Consider the following 19,661-nt stretch of genomic DNA (forward strand, 5'->3'; position numbering starts at 1 on the left):
GGGGGAATGGCTGCTGGTCACACTGGAAATATATTAAGGTGAAATCTTCTGATATTCATTCCCAGAGGTTTCTTTCGCTGGATTAAGCCTCAGACTCCAGGGCAAGCCCAAAGCTGAGGCTTCCAGCAAGAATGCTCTTCCTGTCCAAGAAAGCAGATAATGTAAGCCTGACCCCAGGCCTCAGAGTCTTTGTGTAGCCCATTCCAATTAAACTAGAGTTGTTTACTTTTGCAGAAATAGAAGCAGTGGGACCCAACTGATACTTGGCCACAATGCCGAAGAGAGTGCAGTTGGTAGCTGATGTCCAAGCAACATTTACTGACATGTCAAGATCCTCACATACTTTTTGATAAACTGATCCTCCAAATTCTGTCCCATCACTGACATCGGTGTGTAGGTAGAAGTTTATAGTCCTGTGGCCCACTGCAGGGTTATTTTTTGTCAACTTTTTAAAAATGCTTATTTATTTTGAGAGTGAGAGAGAGAATGTGGGGTGGGGGAGAGGGAGAGAGAGCATCACAAGCAGGCTCTGCGCTGTGACCACAGAGCCCAACATGGGGCTACAGCTTGCCATCTGTGAGATCATGACCTGAGCCCCTGAAATTTTAATATAACTTAAACTGTGTCCTGCATAAAGAAAACTTTGTAAGTGGGATGTTTGGGTGGCTCAGTTGGTTAAGCCTTCAGCTTCAACTCAGGTCATGATCTCACGGTTTGTGAGTTCAAGCCTCATGTCAGGCTCTGTGCTAACAGCTCAGAGCCTGGAGCCTGCTTTGGATTCTGTGTCTCCCTCTCTCTGCTCCTCCCCTACTCATGCTCTGTCTCCCTCTCTCTCTCTCTCTCTGTTTCTGTCTCTCTCTCTCTCTCTCAAAAATAAACATCAAACAAAAAAACTTTGTAAATAAAATTATGGAATAGAGTAAATTTAAAGGGATTCTCAGAAACAATTTGTGAGTACCTGGGTTGCTTTGTTGCTTAAGTGACTGACTCTTGATTTCACTTCAGGTCATGATCTCATAGCTACAGGCTCTGCACTTAGAGCATGGAGGCCTGCTTTGGATTTTCTCTCTCCCTCTGCTCCTCTCCCACTTGCGCGCGCTCTCTCTCTCTCTCTCTCTCAAAATAAACAAACATTTTGGGGAAAAAAAAGAGGGGTGCCTGGAAGGCTCAGTCAGCTAAGGGTAAGACTCTTGATTTTGGCTCAGGTCATGATCTCATGGTTCATGAGATCAAGCCCTGTGTCTGGCTCTGGGCTGACAGTGTAGAGCGTGCTTGGGATGCTCTCCCTCCCTCTCTCTGCCTCTCCCCAGCTCATGCTTGCTCTCCCCACCCCCTCAAATAAATAAACACTTTTTTAAAAGAAGTAATTTGGTAGTCTTATAGAATAGGCTACCTAAAGTAATTAAACAATAAAACTAGAAAGATTGGCTATGTTTAGATCTCAAGGATCCCAAGTACTATAGTGAAGAGAGTAGAATTTATTTTTTATGCAAAGAATTTAAGTGGTGGGAAACAAGTTGCTTATTGGTTTGTTTTTTTTTTTTACCATATATAGTTTGTTTCAGCAAGAAAATTATAATAGATAACTACTGTATGCCAAGTACAATTCACTACATTATTTCATTTAACTATTACAAAAACTCATGAGGTAAATAATTGGAATTATTAGAAACATAAACAAATTGACATAGGTAAAAATATTTTTCTAATATGTTAAAATATTTTTTATTTATTTCTGAGAGAGAGAGAGAGAGAGACAGCATGAGCAGAGGAAGGTCAGAGGGAGAGGGAGACACAGAATTGGAAGCAGGCTCCAGGCTCTGAGCTGTCAGCGCAGAGCCTGAAGCAGGCTTGAACCCACAAACTGTATATCATGACCTGAGCCAAAGTCAGACGCTTAACCGACTGAGCCACCCAAGTGCCCCAACATAGGTAAAAATATTAGATTTATAGCCTAAGCCTAGGTTTTCACGACTCTCCAGCCCATATGCTTTCCACCAACAGCACATTGCCTTCCTAATTCCACCGGGATAAAGGATGAACCAGAATAGAGGGAGACTAGAACAAAAGACTGATGGGAAAGTTGGTCAGCAAGGCAGCTACAAAAATCAGTGTATGTGGAATGCCAGCCTGTGAAGGGCAGTGGGATGCATCTCAGGACAAGAATCAACAGGAATTGGTAGTGGTGCATCGTAGCTCTTCCAGGAGTTGGCGTTCTTGAAACTGCCTGCCAGGGTACAAATCTTGCCCCATTAGTCATGACACGTGTGACCTTGGGAGAGTCATTTGTTATTCCACTGCTTCGGTTTGTTTTTTTAATTTTAAAAATGGGACTATCCAGAGAAAGACAAATGCCGTATGACTTCACTCATACGTGGAAGTGAGGAACCGAAACAAATGAGCAAAGAGGAAAAGAAAGAGAGACAAACCAAGAAACAAACTCTTAACTATAAAGAACAAACTGATGGTGACCAGAGGGGAGGTGGGTGGGCGATATGGGTGAAATAGGTGATGGGGATTAAGGAGGTCACTTGTTGTGATGAGCACTAAGTACTTATGAAGTATTAAATCACTATATTGTACACCAGAAACCAAGATAACACTGTATGTGAACTGCACTGGAATTTAAGTAAAAACTTTAAAAATAAATAAATCCATAGAAATAGGACGATCCCTCTCAAAAGGGTTCTTGTATCTCTCAAATAAGTGGAAACTTAAATGGTGACTTGGACAGAGTATTAATAAATACTACTTACTACTATTACTATTATTATTACCATTATTATTTTCATTACCATTAATGATTAGAAATAAAAGAGAACAAAAGGATTCAAGTCTCCACGTTTTGTATTTTTAGGTGACTGGAAGGACAGAAGTATGCTGAAGGACTTAGTAAAAATCTGCAAAAGGAACTCACTTATGGGGAAAATAAATGAATGTATTTTGGGCGGGGAAAGTATACCTTAAATATCTCGGATAGTTCTCCTAAGTTTCTCTCTGTGTGGAGGTTTTCTATATGGGCCTTTTTTCAATAGTGTGCCTCTCTCTGTTATCCACTAGCTTGCTGATACTGACATGGAACTGGGTTTTTGGACTTGGATATCAGCCTCCCCCAATCAGCTCACCGGCTGAAACCTTTTGAGTTTTACATGCTACCTTCTAGAATCTACACTGAGCTGCCCTTCGTTCATATTCACCTGTATCCTTGCCATAGCTCACACAAAATACGTCTGGAGTAAATGCATGTGATGTTGTATGGCATATAGGTTACTTAGATTGAGATTCAAAAATTATTATTTTGTGACAAGTAAGTCATGTCCTATATTTTGCATTCCTAATCTCCTTTTAAAGCACAAATACTGAATATCCATTTACTATTTTACAACATACCAAGGTTGATACTGGGAACAGATAATTGAACAGGAGACACTTCCCACTCACAAAAAACTCCTAGGAAGATGGTGATATGAATAAGAAAATCACTGGGGCACCTGGGTGGCTCAGTCAGTTAACCGTCCGACTTCGGCCAAGGTCATGATCTCACGGTTCATGGGTTTGAGCTCCGCCTCGGGCTCTGTGGTGACAGCTAGCTCAGAGCCTAGAGCCTGTTTCAGATTCTGTGTCTCTCTCTCCCTCTGACCCTCCCCTGCTCATGATCTCTCTCTCTCTCCCTCTCTCAGAAATAAATAAAACCTTAAAAAATTAAAAAAATAAAAATTAATTAATTAATTAAAATAAAGAAAATCACTAATCACAATATAGTCTGATGAGGATCGCATATAATGTGCTATGAAAGTACAGGAGAAACCCTAACGTAGTCTAGTGCAGACAAGGAGAAGGCTTTCTGGAGTTGTTGACCTTGGAAGTGACGGGGTTAGAAGGATAAAGTTCCAGATGGAGTGTCTGGCTTTCACCCAAGAACTGCATTTAAATGGCAAGTGCTGGTCTCTGAGGTAGGAAGGATAGGAGATGGGTAAGCAGCCATGTTGTAGCCAGCCTGAATGTTCGAAAGATGACTTTGGCATTGTTCTCATGGGAAAAGAAAGTCACTAAAAGGTGTTAAGTGGGGGATGGGAAATATGGGTGATAAGCAGGTTTGCATGTTAGAAGGATTCCTTTTTAGCAGACTTGTGGACTGGGTATTGAACTGTATCTGCAGTATCAGTGTTTGAGTTCCCAGCACGCACTTGAGCATCCAATCAATGAGACTAAACCAATCATGACTCCTTACTTCTATGTTACAGATCAAAAGTCAAGCTGTGGATGAATTGCCCAAATCACTTTGCCAACATAAGGCAGCAGCCAGTCTGAGCCCTGATCTATATCCCAGCTCGCAGAGGGTCAAAGAGCCTCTTAATTCACTTTCCTATAATCTTCAAGTTAAGTGCAAAATTTCAAAAGCTTCCCCAAATGAGTTGGTTTTAAAAATTGAATTGGACTCCCTGTTGAAGTTAAGCTTGGGTTTTCTAAGGACTGAGTTTGCTGGGTGTGTACCTTTACTGCTGTTTTCTGTCTCTTATTAACATCAGCCAACAAAAGATGAATTTCTTCCTTTCGGACATTGCGCTGCCCTTCATGAAGATAAGAGAACAGCATATAGTGAGGCTGGGGAGGGTGTTAAGGAAATGTAGTAAGCAACTCACAGATTTGAAGGATGTCTGGATAAAATTCAAGAACAACTCTAAAACAGTCTTTTTACTAAAAATGACTGAAATTTGGCAGCCTGGATCTTGGAATATGGAGTTAAATCCAGTGCTCAAACTGAGGGGTTCTATGGTTCTACATAAGTTACTGCACTTCTCTGAGCCTGAGTCTGGGAGGCATTGTTTTCAGAGCTAAGAGAGAAATGATGTGTTGCCTTTTATAAGTGCCTGTGTTTCCTTAAACTGTCAGGATCCCATAACCTAGAAGATGTGGGTCTAGTTCCTTTGTCTTCCCTTCTTTGGCTTCCACAAGGGCCACTGGCTCTACCCATCTAAGGCCTCTGTCTGCTCCATTAGGGTTCCATTGGCTATTGAAACTGCTGGCTGGGAAATTCCTTGGGATACAAAATTAAAGCAAAAATAAAAAACAAAAACAAAATTACAGTGATGCCAGTACTGACAAGTTCCCATGGGCTTAGCTACAGCTTCTGACATGAAAGGGAAAAATAAATGTGTAACTTTAGTAATAGACTAATGCCTTTTAAAAAATGTAATTATCTTTGTAGCCTCAATGTCGACACAGACAGGGCTCTAGAGGCCACTGGATTCAAGGAATGTATAACATGTCCGTTTAGGAACTGAAGTGTTATCTTTCATGCCACAAATCTTTTCTCCCCCTAGGTGAAAGTCTCAGAAGTTTCCTACTATAATCCCCCACTGAACAAATGGGGGAAGAAAATGAGCCACGTATTCACGAAGTCAGTATGCTTTACCAAAGAGTAGCAAATGTACAACTCTTTTTTACAGCCCGAAGGATCAAGGGAGTTATACTAAAATAACCCAGACAACTTTTCTTTGTCCTAGGGTTTTATTCTCCTGAGATGCCAGGGAACAAGGCTTATTGGAGGGTTGGGAGGATATTCTAGTGTACCCTAGAAGGTACAAAATCACAGATTATCCTACTGGGTAAATACCCAACTACTTCTGTGAAAGGATACTTCTTTTATCTCTTTATTTGAAGACAGGATTTTCCTTTTTTAAGTCTTGGAATTCAGGAAGACTTTCAGTAAAATACAGAAATATGTATTCTTTCATGTCACCTAAATCTCACTGGAGAATTCTGATTATACTTCAAGAGAGCCCTTAGACTTTTTTAGGGTGGACTTAACTCTCATCTTTGCAAAAGGACAGCGTTCCCATGGTGATGAGGATGATATCATCAGGATGGGTTCCAGCAGTGAGTACAGACCCATTGCTCACCACAGGAATCGATGGGATAAGAGATAACAGCATTTTCTGTTCAAACACAGATAACTCAAAGATTAGCCAGGCTAACAAGCCAGGAATTTTCACTAAATGTAAGCCCGATAGATTGTTTAAAATTATTATCCTCTTCATTGTCAAAGGTACTCTAAAATAGCAGGAATTCTTTTGTCCTATTAGGCTCCTCCAAGGATATGTAGTCCGTATGGGTAGGTGACAACTTGAATACATTACTGAGATGCTAATATTAGGTTCTTGTGAGCATGAAAAGCTTTCACTGTCTATTAAGCCAAATTACATAAAGCCGGAGCTGGAAAGTCAGCTATAGCATGCCTTTTGCAGAGGGCTGGAAAACTGACATAAGCTCTGCAGCATGCTATGACTTTCCAATAACCTAACTTTATTCTCCTAAATGGAAAAGTTATACCCCTTGCAACATTCTATTATGCCAAATCGTCCTTCTATACCCATCAGTGTACAGGAAGCACGAATCCACATGTGATCCCCTTCCCGTACTCATCACCAATTTTACTAACATAAGTGTGTGTACAAGCTAGCCTAAAATTAGAGAGTTCTTATCTATGAATATATGTCTTTCGATATCTTAGCTTTCATGACTTTAACAAGTGTATTCACTTGTCAGTCCATCCATCTATCAATCTATTAATCGTCTATTTCTTAACCTTTCGTTGGGTAATGATTATATTCTAGGCACTGTGCTATACATAATGCCTAAAATAAATAAAAAAAGATGAATAGTATATACTTCTCGCTCAAGGGAGATGCAAAGTCTGATGAAGGGAATGAATACATAAATAATCAAATTACTATGTCTTGAATAGGGGTTTATACTGAGATGTACACAGATAAGGATATAGCTAACTGCCCTGTGAGAGTCAGTGAGCATATAACTGAAGAGCTAGCATTTAAGATGGGCCTGGGTCTAGGCTGCGTACAGACCTTGGTACTTTCTCCAACACCTCTGGCTCACGAGAGAAGACTGAAAAACGAGGAGCATAAAAGTCAATTGAAGGAAAGTGCAAAATAGATCCTGAATCTGCCACACGCACACACACACACACACACATCCCTGAGTGCTGTGATGTCTGAGTTAAGTTAAGTAGTTAAGGATGAGGTAGTAACCTCATTCTAAGCAGGTTAGTAGACACTGTCCACTATACAGAATTGGCCCAAGATTGGCACAGCGGTTCTTACTCTTATTTGGATTATAAATTCCTTCAAGAACCTGATGAAGTTTCTAGAACTACTCTCCCGAAAAGTGCATACACACATCAAATAGACAAGTCTGTAAAAAATTTCATAGCATTCCATGAACAGCTTAGAGAGGGTGTATGGAGTCTAGGTTAGGAGCTTCTAGCTTAAGACCGCAACTGGAGTCATATTGCTCTCATACTCCCAGAATATGAAACTCTCTTATTTTTGTAATGTTTACTTATTTTTGAGGGAAAGAGAGAGAGAGACAGAGACAGAGCATGAACAGGGAAGAGGCAGAGAGAGAGGGACACACAGAATCTGATGTAGGCTCTAGGCTCCGAGCTGTCAGCACAGAGCCCCACACAGGGCTCCCTGCAACTCATGAGCTTCGAGACCATGACCTGAGCCAAAGTCGGACACTTAACTGACAGAGCCACCCAGGCACCCCCAAAATATCCAACTCTCTTAAATGGTGTTGGAAAAAAAAATCATGATACAGGATAGAGTCAAATGCATCACTTCCAAGCCATGAAATGTTGAATAACTTCCTTAGCCTCAACTTAATCACCTATATAATGGGGATATTAATCCTATCTCTCAGGATTCATTATCAAGTTTACAGATAATCTATATTAAGTACCTAGCAGAGTGTCTGGCATATTATTGCTTTGGTTTTTATTATTATTATTATCACAAGTATCAGTATCAGTATTAGCATTGTATAACGACAACACTACAGTTGTGTTCTAGAAGTTCAGGGAGCAAATTATGGTGACCAGATGCAATATCCATCTGGATTCATCAGAGATATTTCAGACTTACTGTTTAGCTCGAATTCCCTCTGCCCTCAAGATGATTAATAAAAATGTTGCAATTATATTCTAAACCCTCTGGGTAGAAAGTATAGTTACCTATATATTCTGTACCATGTTCAATAAATGTTTAATAAAATTATAATACTACTTGGGATTTCTATATTTCTTTCATTTGATAGTCTCTAAGTACTTTGTAGATATTAGTTCATTAATTCTCCAAATTCCACCAAGACTAAGAAGGTAGGAAATGTTAAAGGCACTTTATTTGCTTGTGGTTTTAAAGACATCTCTTCCCTTCATCCCTCCAAACCTTGTTGGACCACTTCTCACCAAATAGATCAGGATTTAACCCTCTTTTAGCATTAAGGCCTTTCATCAACACTACCAGTGGACTAGCTGACCCCACTCAACCTTCCTATGTCTTAGGAAATTTCTCCTGCCTCATTATGCTTCTCCGTTTCTGACTCTCTTTAATACATTTAATCTCTAAAATGGGCTGGTTCTTTAACAGATCCAGACTAAAGAGAATTCTAGTAACAAATTAACAATAATCACAACAGTGTATGGAGTGTCAGGCACTAGAGGTTGGTAAGGGTATTATCACCTTTGTTGTCTCGAAAATCCAATACGTTATTTATCATTATCTCCATTTTGTGGTAAGAAAAAGATTCCGTAATAACTTAAATAAACTTGTATAAGGTCACACAGCTGGCAAGGAACAGAACTGGGATTTGAACCCAGGTATAGCTATCCCTAGGGGACGCTCCTCTTACTGTTAAGACTTTCTTGGAGGCTATGCAAATTTTTCAAATTCTCAGGGTACTGTGGGGAACTTGCTGATCCCTCAGAGCTATGCACAGACAACCTGGGAACATCAGAGGACTTGCTTTGATACTGGGACCTGCAGTAAAGTGAGCTTTTGTTGAAGCCCCATCAACTGTAATCTCCATATAGCCTTCCTTCATCCCCTCCCAACACACCACCCCATTAGATAATCTGCCATGGGGAATCCAAGAAGATTTCAAACTGTATAGCATCCCAGGAAGTCTCCAGAAAGCTAGAATGGACATCCTCTAGGGTCTCACTTCATATCTGTATCTTACCAAACTGTGCCTCAGACTCTTTTAGGACTTTAAGTCTGGAAGGTGACACAGGTTCCAGGCCCTAAAACCTGTATAGTCACTGGATTTCATATGCACACCATTCTTTTTAACTGTCAATGGGTAACATCAGTCAGTCTATCTACCATTATTACCCTCCTCACTCCCTCCTGGAATCTCTGGAGATTTCTTAGACTCTACCATCATTGCAACCCCATGTTCTTCAATATGTAGATATAGATATAGACATATGGAGATATATATATGTGTGTGTGTGTGTATATATATATATATATATAACTTATATATAACTTGCTGTTTTGTTTGTGGAAAAAACAATAGCTGTTGTTGTTTGATCTCCACATTAAAAATGAAATAAGAAACTGAGTGTCAGAGAAAGAGAATTTAAATCTAAGTCTGACCCAGGCTAGAACATTTCTTTCTACTCCCCAAACTACATCACTAACTTGTGTGAGAGTCACCTGTGCTGGCTCTTGATATTCATACTAGTTTTTTTTTTTAATTTTTCTTAATGTTTTATTTATTTCTGAGAGAGAGAGAGACACAGCATGAGTGGGGAGGGTCGGAGAGAGAGGGAGACACAGAATCCGAAACAGGGTCCAAGATCTGAGCTGTCAGCACAGAGCCTGAGGCGGGGCTCAAACCCACAAACTGTGAGATCATGACCTGAGCCGAAGTCGGAAGCTTAACCGACTGAGCCACCCAGGCGCCTCTATTTATACTAGTTTGACATCTGAAAGTTGACAGAGACCTTTGAGTTTGCCTAGTAGAGGGACACCAACCTTTATGTGAGTAGGCACGCCATCTAAGCCCACAGAGCTTGTTCATCCACAAAGAATGAAGAAGTGAGTGCAGGTGACTGGTGGCAGGTAGTAAGGGGTGAGAACAAAATTCTAGAGCTGGGAATGAGAAGCGGTTGCCAGAAAAGATGTGTTTGGGGGTGTAGTCACTTACGGTAATCCATATATGGTAATCCTCCTTCCCACCCCTATGTCCATACACACAGTGACTGCAGATACAGTTCATTATCCTCATTTTTAAAAGTTTGTTTGTTTTTTGTTTGTTTATTGGTTAGAGAGAGCATGAGTTGGGGAGGGGCAGAGAGAGAGAGAAAGAGAACCCCAAGCAGAGCCCAACACACGGCTGGAACTCACAAACCATGAGATCATGACCTAAGCAAAAATCAAGAGTCAGATGCTTAACAGACCAAGCCACCCAGGTGCCCCTCATTTTCTAATTTTAAAAATGGGAAGATTATGCCAGAAAGAAGTATTACCATTCCCAGGTTAAGCAGTTGCCTTAACTGTTTATATTCTATCTCATCTAAAAATAGTTTGGGGCTGATTAAATATAGAATTTCCTAAAAGACCTAGAGCTATTGAGATGCTTGGGAGATATTTGCTATGGTGAACAAAGTCTTCCAAATAATAATGCCAATATGGTCTTTATTTTATCAGCTAGAACAATAAATAAGCAAGGAAGCAATAAAGGAACAACAAATAAAAACAAAAAAACAAAAGTTGTGGATTCCCAAAAGCTGTCTGCCTATGTGTAGAGAGAGCAGGTTTCTGCTCCTTTAGGGATATTCCAAACTATCATTTTATTAAGCACATATTATGGTCTTTCTTTAACCTGTACAGATGCAGCTATACTCACCGTTCCCATTAGCAAGGCACCCGTTCTGTGCCAAACAGTCATAAAAATTGCATGAGGGATAAGGCAAACTATCACTCAAGACCTCCAACTTGCACTGGAATGTATGTCAGCGTGCCTTTAAGCCTCACAACAACCATAGGAGGAAGCCATGTTTATTGCCAATAGATAGAGACACTGACGCACAGGGAAGAGCAAGTAGTTTACTACATAATTGGGAAAACTGTGATTTGATCCTACATTTGCCTGACTCCAAAGCCCAGGCTCTATTCCCTCCTCTCTTCTAAGCCCAGTCCCTACTTCTCAGAATTCTGTAGTATGAGAAGATCAGTGTTCAACCATGATCTCTGCAGCTTGGGATTGCAATTAGATGGAAAGCAGAATAAAAGTCACTAAGTCCTGCCTCTGAGACACCAGTGAGCACTTACTTGGCTGTGCATGGGTTGAATGTTCCTCAGTAAGATTTAACAAGCCCAGCTGCCCAACGAAACTCTGTGCGGATTTCTGAAATCAGGCCCATGAATTCCCAACCCCTAAGAAACATTGGTTATGCTCCAAATATGGGTCATGCTGGAGACCATGGATTGCGCTCCATTCTTCGTCAAGTTGGGGGTAAGGAGACTAAACACCTCAAACTTACAACACTGAGCTACAAGTCTATCACCTCCATCAGTTTTTTTGCAGTTATACTTGTCTCGGCACCCCAAACAGAACCCCTTTGGTCATTTCGTGATCCGTGTGGTTTACTCTAGGGACTTTCTCTTCTGCAAGTCTCATTTGGCTGAAGGATGTGATGTGACTGTTTCCTCCTCTGTTCTCCAATCCTAACAACATCCCTTGAGAAGTGGGTAGCTAGTAGAGCAATTATTCTGTCCTTGGATCCTCCCAAGCCCAGGAACCTCAGCCCAGTGATTTTCTAAGCATTATTCTATTTCCAGACTATAAGGCCCCCAGATATACCTGGGATCTACAAACCCAAAACATCTTTAAGTGGGTATGGAGGTGATAAAGGGATGTATTTGATTCACTCTATCAGGGCAACAGAGAATATAAAAACAAACAAACAAACAAAAAACACATCATTTTCTCCTAGATACTTCTATATTCAAAGACTTTCCTCATGGTTTGCATCAGTATAATATTCACAGTATCCTTCATTGTTAGGGAGGCGAGATATTCATATCCCTCCTCATAGAAAGAAATCTAAGACCCAAATGGATGACATTACCCTACTAGACTTTATTTAGCTAATTAGCAGCAGGTCTCTTGATTCCCAGCCCAGGCCATTTTTCACAGCCCCAGGATGCTTTCCCCCTTAGCCTTTACCCTAAAATACAGCCATGTTCCTAGGGAGTTATTTGGGAAAGATGTCTGGTGGTTGATTTCCCCAATCGTGTAACAGGCATAATAAATATGATGAATATTATCTATGAACAGAGATAATAACCTCCCTCTTCCCTCTGGTCATTCTAGAAATAGTTCTTCCTAGAAATTGTGAAGTTGAGGCTGTGGGTGATATTAACCTAGACTACAGCCTAGCTGAGCCCGAGTGGTACCACATCCATGCCTTCTTGTGGCTAAAGTGCGAACACAATCACGGTGTCGTAACTGATCGAAAGCCTTGGTTTCTGGCTTCCTAACAAAAGAGAGATGGTATTAAACCTCGCAATTGTCTTTTCTGTAGGCTTAAAGGAAACCACTCAGGTGAATAAAATCACAAAGCCCGGAGTCTGAGAGCCTCATTAGGAGATGTTTGAATATCATACTGCTCTATTCCAAAGGTTAAACACATTTAACCCAGGAGGGAGAAAGCCTGCAGAATGTAAGGAGGGTATGATTTGCTTCTCAGCTGGCTCGAATGCAGACAGACTAGTGCCATGCTGTCCAATGAGGGGACAAGCAAGAGACAGAAGGCTGGAAGGTCCACTCAGAGACAATCTTGGGACCTAGGGAAACACTTAAAAAAACTGTTGTTGTTGTTGATATTGTTCACCTCAAATGTCAGTCCCTTAGCTTTTTCAGTGAAACAACTTGGAATTTACAACCAATAGTGAGTCCATGGGATCATATTTTGTTAGGGCCGTTTGTATCTTGCTGTGTTCAAATGGAGCGTGGGTAGGTCTCGGGCACAACAGAACTGAGGGCAATCGGGTTCCCTGTTCTAAATCCTGGCTGGGGCCTCCCCCGGGCCCAAGTCTAGTTCTATATGCTTCAATTTGTAGGAGATTTGGATGAGCCAAGAGAGCTCAGGGGAGGCTTGGGAAGATGAATAATGAATAGGGAAGAAAAAAAAAAAGAATGTAATTTTTTTAAAAGTTAGGTGAAAGAGAATCGTCCTTAACTACCTGGAAAAATAATAAATTCTGATTTTCTTCTGGAATATGAAGGGTTTAGCAGATAGTAACCTTCCACTGAATGAGAGGAGGTTGGTCTTAAATTACACCAGAGTGTGGGAAGTTGCAAGGTAGTAAAAAGTCAAATAACAACTACTTGTGCCGAAAGATTGAATGCCTTCCTTGCAAACAAGGGTATGGACTAATTGTCCAATACTTTTTCCATACTGTGATGATATAGCAGCCAGGAGCCAATGCTGTGGGTAGGCCTCACCTCTAACTACCAGCAATTCAATATGATTCAAAGAGCTATTGCCTTTGACCTCTTACAGAAGGAGAGAAGGTTGAAACAGAGGCCGAAACATTTCTTTCCTTTAAGGTCTACCATAAATCTCCCTCTTCCAAAAGCATTTTCCTACCTCATGAGAAGGAATTGTTGGGTTTTTTTTTTTCTTTCCTCATTACTCCCATGGATAACAATCTCATCTTTTCTAGGGTGTTTATCAAGACTTCTTTTAATATAATTAGCTAGGTCTCTAATAAATACTGTATTTCCTCGTGACAGTTTCTATGTCCTGTTCATTGTTGCTCACTTCACGATGCCCAGTACGATGCTGAGTATGAGCAGAAGCTCTCAATATATGCAAACTGAATTGGACTGAACTCTCTAGGTCTCTGGTGGAAATTTAAAGCAGTAGACAGAAGAGTATCATTCCTTAAGGACTTGGATTTTCTTATTTGGTAGAAAAACCCTATACACATTTAGAACAAAACATGAAAGCCTTCAGCAAGTCCTAGCTAATGTCAAATTAGGAACAAAGGAAATGAATTAGGATGTTGAGTTTTAGCAGATTTCCCAAACTGTGTGCCTACCAAGTACCTGGTGTTACAAACTGCTTTATATATGTTTCATTTAATATGAAAACTTAAAAATAAAATTTTAAGTTGCAAGATGGGTGATGTTGTTTCCATTTTAAAGATGAGGAAACTGAGGCTTGCAGAGATCTTGATTTACCCAAGATCACATGGTGCTATTAAATCATGAACTTGAATTCATAATTAGAGCCCAGGTTGTCTGGCAGCATTTTAAGCGACCTTGCACTCTACATGTTTGCCTTGTAAATGTAAAATAGAAGAAGGAAGGATATAGATCATAGGGACGTTGGGAATGGTCCTGGGATGCTATGTGCTCCTGAAAAGATCACTATTCTCAATCCCTCCCAAGTTACAGTTATAGCAGCTTCCGCCTCTCAAGCCCTTTACCCATCAGGCTACCAATCAAAAGTTGGCATTTTGCAGTTTCTTTGTTAAGCTAGGTGGTAGGGCCATTGGTGCCACCGTGGTACGTTGATTACGTAACTCAGGACCATCTTTACCAACTAGCCTACCTAAATCTGTGTCCTACAGGCTAGTGATTTTTGGTATATCTCACTCAACACTCCCCACCTCTGAACAAAATCCAGTTTCCTCTCTCTCCAGGCTTCCTGGACCTGCTGAGGTTTTCAAACTATAGTTCAAGCCAGTCGTTTTTCCATTCAAGTCTCAACGGAAGTAGAGAATTTCTCTGGAGAAGAGTCATTCCATACACACATGAGACTCCCTGGCTCCTCTGAGCCCAGCTGCTAAGAGGAACCTGAGCTCCAAGCTCTAATGCAGTGTGAACTTTAACGTGATAATTAACGCAGGGACCTTTTCCCTGAGGCAATTAACTTCTGCTCCTCTGTCTAGCCACGATTTCAGTGCTGGCAGAAGGCAGGAAATGAATGTCACCGTCACGGTCACAGCCAGTCAGCTCAGACTTGTACCCAGCGGGGCCTTTCAATTCACCATTTCTTTGCATCTTTCATGCTTGGGGACCCAAGATTCCCTTCAGGTGCTATGACTACATTAGAAAACAGTTGCCAGCAGCCCCGTATCAAGCCAGACTTCTCAACATCTGGAGAATGCTACCCCAGTGCATTCCCATGGTGGCATCTTCCCTGTGTCCTCAATAAATGAATGAAACTCCTTATCTTCCTATTCTTCTGTCTCTGAGTGGTAGCTGCTTGGGGATGCATAAATGTGTTGCTGTCCACCAGGGAATCTCTGCAGTGGTAGATTGTCCTGTATCCAAGACAGTCAAGAGATAGAGAGTAAAAAACAAAACAAAACAAAACAAAAAACAATTTGGGAAATTTGAAACAAAAATATTCAAGAAATATCTTCAAATCAATTTGAAAATATACTGGAAAGGAAAAGAAGGAAGGAAGGAAGGAAGAACTTGAGGTATATAAATCAAGCAAAGCAGCAGGCAGGGTAGTAATGTGACAATCCTCAATATAAACTAAAACAATAAAGAGAATCAGCCTGGCTTTGCTGAGAAAGACATGGGAAGCATGTGACTGAAGTATGAAAACTTCAGGTTAGATATCGAAATTCCTTTCTGTAAAGTTTATGAGGTCCTGGAAAAAATGAGAAAAACGTAATTAAAAACAAATTCTCCTAGAGAGCATTAAGAGAGTGCCCTAGAGCAATCCTACCTAACAACAGAACCTGCAGGATTATTACCAAGTGGGTCTCATAGATCAGCAGCTTTGCCATCCCTGGTTTAAAACGCAAAATCGCGAGTCCCACCCAACACCTACTAAATCAGGATCTGCATTTTAAGAACCATTTAAACATTAAGCATCAGTCTAGATAAACAATACAGTATAACCATGGGCTTAGAAAGCATTAATGGTGCATTGTATTTATTTTTTGTTTTTAAGAAAATCAGCTGCATATCCTGCAAAGCTAAGAATTTTCTCCTGTTTCCCACTCCCTTTCTGGTACTCTCACCTTCTAGGACTCAACTTGCCTGCCTGCATCTTCAGGAGCACCGATGGCCTTGAAATGTACAGCAAGCCTGGTATTATGACCTTGACCACACCCATCCCTAAATGTTTAAGTAGCCCTATGTCGCTATTTAATTTTTAAAGAAGCTTTTTAAAAACTAAGGCATTGGGGCACCTGGGTGGCTCAGGCGGTTGGGTGTCCGACTTTGAATCAGGTCATGACCTCACGGTCTCTGAGTTTGAGCCCTGCGTCAGGCTCTGTGCAGACAGCTTCAGATTCTGTGTCTTCCTCTCTCTGCCCCTCCGCGCTCACACTCTGTCTCTCTCAAAAATAAAAGAAAATAAATAAACATTAAATTTTTTTTAAACTAAGGCATGCACATGCACTCCCAAACACACACACGTGTAAGCACACACAAAGAGAATGAGTCTTGAAAATAAACGAATAAAATAAAATCCAAGTATTGATGTATGTAATGAAGTCATGTGATCCTAATACTGTTTGTTTGCTTCTCTGGTGTCCTTTCCTCCCTTTCACTTTTATTTCAAATGATTTAGCTGTTGGTTAGATATTGGAACACTTGGATAGTACAATATCACTTAAAAATCTTATTTCCAGTGGCACCAGGGTGGCTCATTTCATTGGGTGGCCGTTCTCAGCTCAGGTCATGATCTCACAGCTCCAAGGCTCATGGGTTCAAGCCCCGCGACAGGCTTTGTGCTGACAGCTCAGAGCCTGGAGCCTGCTTTGGCTTCGGGGTCTCCTTCTCTCTCTGTTCCCCCGCCCCCAGCTCATTCTCTCTCTCCCTCCTTCCCTCCCTCTGTCTCTCCCTCAAAAATAAATAAACATTTTTAAAAAATCGTATTTCCAAAATTATACTCATTATTATTTCACAGCATATCGACAATGCCTGTGAGGTTTTGTTTTTGTTTTTCCTAAACAAAGCAGAACTGCCATGATTCTCCTTTATTTGGCTTCAACGTGACTTCTGACGGGAGGCTCAAGAGGCTGGTGCTCCTGGAACTGCATTTGGTACCATTTGTTTCCCAGACGCCATCTTCCTGCACAATTCTTTTTATGTATCTGGAAGAGTTCACTTCTCCAGAGAGGCAAGCGAAGGCAGACACACAATACCTACACGGGTAATATACTCACAAGGTTACCCAAGAAATAGCAATAGTCGGAGACTCACAGAATTTTGGAAAGCCGAAAGGGAAACCTTTATCTAGTTTAACTCCTTCATTCTACAGGCTAGGAAACTACTGAGAAAGGAAGTATACACTGCCCCAGCCTAAATAGCTATTTAAGAACATGGCTGGGTCTAGTGACCTAGTTGTACTAATTCCCAATTCAATTCCCTCTCTCTGTCTCTCATTCTCTCTCTCTCTCTCTCTCACACACAAACAAAACCCATCTTCCAAAACTAAATCACACCCTCACAAATTCACACATACCAAGAAAGGCCAAGGATCATGTCACATTGTCCATAACCATGTTCCTTCTGTGGCAGCCACAGGAAGCACGGAAGCCATGTCTATTGAACAAACAAACCAACAAGCAACTTTTTTTCTGAATTTTCTGTTCACAGCTCAGCATGGTTCAAGACATAAATGTTCAGTAGGGCCATGCCCCGATTTAATAATATATCGTATTTCTAGACTCATGTGAATCTCGTTAGCACCTCTTTTTAGAACATGAGTGGTGAGTTCAGAGTCACTCGTTTACAATGAGGGTAGCAACGGGTGTATGTTCCTTCTGGTCCTGAAATGAGCAGTCTGTGAGGATAGACATCAGCATTAAAGGTATAGGCTACAGCAGGGAAGAAGAGGCTTTCTAGATGAATGTGGGTGGGGTACGCATGAACAGACAATCAAGGAGCTATGGAATGGGGACTGTCCTTTTAACAAAACTAACACGAAATCAAGTTATCAATCTCTAAATTCAACTTTATTTTTAGTCCTTGGTTAAAAATTCCAAACACTAGTGAGAAAAGTTTTTAAAAGAAGATATATATGCTACATATGGTATATAACACAGATAAGACATATACATGATATCTATTTCTCTAGATATCTGTGTGTCATCTATCTATCCATCATCTATATATAGAAAGAATGGCTTGATTCTTATTTTTTCAAAGTTTTGTGAGGCTGGGTAGTCACTGTATGATAAGTTTGATTTTGGTTTTTATTTTTCTCTCTCAAAACTTGTCAAGCTTGTTAAACTTCACCACCCCCAATGTATTTGGGGAAGTATATGAATTGACAGGTAAATAGTCGGAGGGAGGAAAAAGACCATGAACCTTATTTCATGGATTTGGAAAATGATGAAGAGTATAGCCTCCTATTTTAATACGAAAGTGTTTTATCTTCCTATCTGCCCTACCATGTTTATTTCTTTAATAGGTATTATTTCCCTATGGAGTCTCAAAGTCCAACTGAAGGAAATGTTGGAAGCATTCATTCTCGCATACTACCACAGTTATACATTGTAAGAGATGTGCTGTATTTTGACCCATGGATATAGAAAGTGGCATGTTGAAATTTATTTCCAAGAATATAGAAAAAAGGGGAAAAATCAGTGTCTTAGGACAACTAATTTTTTTCACATTTCTAATTAAAAGGATTAACTGGAGAAGGTAAAGATCAAACAGAAAAAAAAAAAAAACGTAGCCTCAGTCATCAGGTTCATATATCTCTGAAAATTCTTTTCCATCTGATTTAGATGTGATCCTGCTCTTTTTCTGAAAAGATCGTAAGCACCAGAGGCCATTTACCCAGTCAGTATTGTACTGAAATTAAAACATTAAAGCATATGGAAAGTGTCATATACATGCAATGCTTAAATGAATAGAATCCAAGAAACTTTTCTCACATTTAATAATAAACAACTAAAAATTTTTAAGTGTTTACTATTTGTCAGGCATTGTGCCATTTAATTTTCACATTAACTATTGAGACTGTCTCGATCTCTTATTTTCCAGATGAGAACATTAGAGCTTACAATTTAGAGAGTTAGTTCTCATAACTCGCATTGTGGACTTGGATAATTCCAGCTTTGTCTAACTGCTGAATCTGCACTCATAATGAGTATATGCTTTTCAGAAAAAAAAAAATACAGTTCAAAGAACCATTTAGTTTAGAAGCTGAGGCAACCAATTTTCCAGTTTGGTTGCTCCCTGAGATCGTCCGACTTGCTCATTTTACAGGTGAGGAAGTTGAGACCAAGAGAAGTTAAGTGATGTGACAGAAGTGCATCCAGAGAGTGAGTACGCTGGAATTGGAATCCGGATTTCTGAATCCTTCTGCAATAGCGATCCTTCTACTGCACCGCTGAGCTTCACAACAAAGCAGAGATAAATTTGCATTAGACAATGGATGATAGTTATGAATACAAATTCTGAATCAGTTGCCCAGGCTCCTCAGAAATCTTCCAGCGGGACATTGACAGGTACGCTTGCTAGAAACTGTGCTTAGAATGAAGCCATCTTGTCTTGCATGCCTGTTGTCCTAGGGCACCTCCGGAAACCCCAACCCGCCATGTCACTCTCACCAGGGCATCCATCACCATGCTGAGCGTCCATGAAACTGACTGAACTGTCTAATCTCCCATCCTGCCTGGTCTTCCCAATGTGCCTTCCGGAATGTATACTTTTTCACTGGCAGACTCTCCAATATCCACAAACTCTCCTTAAATGTTCTCTTTATCTCTTGTCTTAAATGGAGCCTGTTGCCTGAAGTTGTTCTAAGTGAAAGGAGCAGGATAAAATTTTCTCGTCCCTCAAAGACCTTGTAATTTGTTGGA

At 40.5% G+C, this 19,661-nt stretch overlaps 1 long non-coding RNA gene across 1 annotated transcript in view; it reads left to right on the plus strand.

Moving 5' to 3' along the window:
- Positions 1-2,921, plus strand: part of LOC144225319 (uncharacterized) — an 88,740-nt gene extending 85,819 nt beyond the window's left edge. The window contains exon 5 of the long non-coding RNA XR_013333271.1: positions 2,858-2,921. This is a non-coding gene — a long non-coding RNA (uncharacterized LOC144225319). The remainder of the gene's footprint in view (positions 1-2,857) is intronic.
- The last annotated feature ends 16,740 nt before the right edge of the window (positions 2,922-19,661 follow it).

Source organism: Crocuta crocuta, unplaced genomic scaffold (genome assembly GCF_008692635.1).
Source record: "Crocuta crocuta isolate KB4526 unplaced genomic scaffold, BGI_CrCroc_1.0 scaffold172, whole genome shotgun sequence".
Taxonomy (NCBI): domain Eukaryota; kingdom Metazoa; phylum Chordata; class Mammalia; order Carnivora; family Hyaenidae; genus Crocuta; species Crocuta crocuta.